This window comes from Lagenorhynchus albirostris, chromosome 3 (genome assembly GCF_949774975.1).
Source record: "Lagenorhynchus albirostris chromosome 3, mLagAlb1.1, whole genome shotgun sequence".
NCBI classification, from domain to species: Eukaryota; Metazoa; Chordata; class Mammalia; order Artiodactyla; family Delphinidae; genus Lagenorhynchus; species Lagenorhynchus albirostris.
Genome location: NC_083097.1, coordinates 24,640,783 through 24,644,497, shown reverse-complemented (window position 1 = coordinate 24,644,497; position 3,715 = coordinate 24,640,783). Strand labels below are relative to the sequence as shown.

The 3,715-nt window shown below is 41.8% G+C and overlaps 1 pseudogene; it reads right to left on the bottom strand.

The window, feature by feature from the left end:
• Positions 1-218: 218 nt before the first annotated feature.
• LOC132518281 (paraplegin-like) lies at positions 219-1,454 on the bottom strand (annotated as a pseudogene).
• Positions 1,455-3,715: the final 2,261 nt, after the last annotated feature.

Genomic DNA, 3,715 nt, shown 5'->3' with positions numbered 1-3,715 from the left:
GCAACGTGTGAGTTCGGTGGACGTCTGGACGACGACGTGGTCGGGAGTGCCCAGTTCATGTGTTTCCACCATAAGGTATTTGGGCATTTGCTCGTCCTTGGTGCTGGAGGAGCAGGACGTGCTGGTGGAGTGCTTCTTGCCCACCGCGAGAATTTCGTCGGTGTGAACGGTGCGGGGCCCTGGGCGGAGGCCTCTTTCCACCGACTCCGGGCGGCTCATCATAAGAACAGCACCAGTGCCGCCGGCACCATCAACTTGGCTCGCAGTGCCTTCCCACCATGGCCGGCCCGGCAACAAGGGCTGACTGCTTTTCCCCTGTTTGTGGCGTCCGCAATCGCGCGAGGAGCCATTTTAATCCGATTGAAAGCACTGATTCCTCCTTCACTTCCAGTCTTTCTAGCCAGACGCAAAATATACCACAGGGTGGCTGAGCCCCCTGCTGTCATCCCCAAGGCAGAGAGGGCATTTCCAAAGAAGCCCCTAAGCCTATAGGAAACTGAGATCCTGACGTTGCCTTTGATAGTCAGCTCATCTTCAGCTGCTGGAAGCGTCTCTCAAATATATCAGTATTTGAAACCTGCATTCCGTGCATCAAGGCCAGCCGAGGCCACCCAAACACCACGGCTCCGGTGTGCAGATAGACTTACACCACATCACTGTGGGGCACCACCTGGACCTTCTGTACTTGGCTCCTGGCCAGCATCTCGTGGACAAAGTTTGTCCAGGAAATGGTACCCCTGCTAGTGCTGGGCGGGATCAGCCAGCTCATGAGGACAGCGATGACAAACAAGGTGAGTAGATGCTCCCAGTACTTCCGTCCTGTCGTTGAGCCTTCTCTCCTCTTCGTCATCTTCAAGGGTCCTCTCCTTGGGTTTATCATTGTCCTTAGTCCTCTGCTTCCTACTTGAGGTGTTAAAATAGTGCCGCCTAGAAGTTTCCACCTAGAAGTCTGACTGGATTATGGACTACATGCTTTTTCAGCAACAATCCACTGATCCCTTAAAAGGCAGGGGTTAGCAGTGGGCAGTTGCAAGCTCTGTAGCCTCGGCCCCCAGCCTAGGCAAGACCGTCCTGAGGCCTGTGGACAAAATTTAGCCCCCTCCTCACACTCGGGTGGAGAGACCTGGGTTCCAGCCTGATCCTGGGGCCCTGAAGACACCTAGAATACAGCACAGACCCTCGTGGAAGGACATTTTTTTCTTTCCTCGTTGAAGTGCTTCTTATTTTTAGAGCAACCAAAAACATTTACTATAAAACCTGTTTTAAAAATGAAAATAGTAGAAGTGAAAAGCTCAACATGATTCACTAGATTATGACAGTCCAGTTAGGAGCTGCAAGAATAAATAATCCTTGTTCTTGAAAAAAGGTCAAAAGAAATGACCTAATCTGAAAATCAAACACAGAAGTAAAAAGTGAAAAAGAGAGAGGGAGGGAGAAAAATAACCTACATCCATGACCTTTCTGATAATATCAGTCTAACATATGCATCTCTCAAATGTAGAATGAGAGGACTGAAAGAAAGGGTCAGAAACACAATGGAAAAAGTAACACCAATAATTCTTAGAATTTGGTGAAAAGAATAAATTTATAGATCAAAGAATATCAGTGAACTGCCAGAAGGATAAGTAAAAAGAAAACCACATAAAGTACAGCAAACCAGAGGCTAAGGGAAAAATATTGAGATCACTACAGAAAAAGGATGTATTGTGCATAGAGGAATAATGATGTGTAGAACAGTCTAATTAAAAGAGGGGTGGGCAGGGAAACCAAGAGAAAGGCCAGGACGCATTCTTAGAAAATGAAAGCATAAGGAAGACACATTCAGATGTACAAAAGTTGAGAAACTTAAATTATAACATAACTACATAATGAAGATAGTGTGTTATTGGATGAGAACAGAATAAATCAATAGAGAATAAAGAATCCAGGAATAGACAAACACTTACAAATTAATTTAATTAAATTTTTTTCCATTTTATTATTTTTTTAACATCTTTATTGGAGTATAATTCCTTTACAATGTTTTGTTAGTTTCTGCTGTATAACAAAGTGAATCAGCTATACGTATACATATATCCCAATATCTCCTCCCTCTTGCATCTCCCTCCCACCCTCCCTATCTGACCCCTCTACGTGGTCACAAAGCACTGAGCTGATCTCCCTGTGCGATGCAGCTGCTTCCCGCTAGCTATCTGTTTTACATTTGGTAGTGTATATATGTCAATGCTACTCTCTCACTTCGTTCCAGCTTACCTTTCCCCATACCTGTGTCCTCAAGTCCATTTTCTCCGTCTGCATCTTTATTCCTGTCCTGACCCTAGGTTCATCAGAACCTTTTTTTTTCTTTATTTTTTTTTAAGATTCTATATATCTGTGTTAGCATACAGTATTTGTTTTTCTCTATCTGACTTACTTCACTCTGTATAACAGACTCTAGGTCCATCCACCTCACTAAAAATAACTCAATTTTGTCTCTTTTTATGGCCAAGTAATATTCCATTCTGTATATGTGCCACATCTTCTTTATCCATTCATCTGTCGGTGGACACTTAGGTTGCTTCCATGTCCTGGCTATTGTAAATAGAGCTGCACTGAACATTTTGGTACATGACTCTTTTTGAATTATGGTTTTCTCAGGGTATATGCCCAGTAGTGGGATTGCTGGGCCATATGGTAGCTCTATTTGTAGTTTTTTAAGGAACCTCCATACTGTTCTCCATAGTGGCTGTATCAATTTACATTCCCACCAACAGTGCAAAAGTTTCCCTTTTCTCCACATCCTCTCCAGCATTTATTGTTTGTAGATTTTTTTGATGATGGCCATTCTGACTGGTGTGAGGTGATACCTCATTGTAATTTTGATTTGCATTTCTCTAATTATTAGTGATGTTGAGCATCCTTTCATGTGTTTGTTGGCAATCTGTATATCTTTTTTGGAGAAGTGTCTATTTATGTCTTCTGCCCATATTTGGGTTGTTTGTTTTATGATATTGAGCTGCATGAGCTGCTTGTATATTTTGGAGATTAATCCTTTGTCAGTTGCTTCATTTACAAATATTTTCTCCCATTCTGAGGGTTGTTTTTCCATCTTGTTTATGGTTTCCTTTGCTGTGCAAAAGCTTTTAAGTTTCATTAGGTCCCATTTGTTTATTTTTGTTTTTATTTCCATTTCTCTAGGAGGTGGGTCAAAAAGGATCTTGCCATGATTTGTGTCATAGAGTGTTCTGCCTATGTTTTCCTCTAAGAGTTTTATAGTGTCTGGCCTTACATTTAGGTCTTTAATCCATATTGGCTCTATTTTTGTGTATGGTGTTAGGGAGTGTTCTAATTTCATTCTTTTATATGTAGCTGTCCAGTTTTCCCAGCACCACTTATTGAAGAGGCTGTCTTTTCTCCATTATATATTCTTGCCTCCTTTATCAAAGATAAGCTGACCATATGTGCATGGGTTTATCTCTGGGCTTTCTATCCTGTTCCATTGATCTATATTTCTGTTTTTGTGCCAGTACCATACTGTCTTGATTACTGTAGCTTTGTAGTATAGTCTGAAGTCAGGGAGCCTGATTCTTCCAGCTCCATTTTTCTTTCTAAGGATTGCTTTTGCTATTCGCAGTCTTTTGTGTTTCCATACAAAATTATTTTAATTTTTGACAAAGGTGCCAAAGCATTTCAGTGGGGAGGTAAATTCTTTTAAGCAAATGATCCTGCAACAACT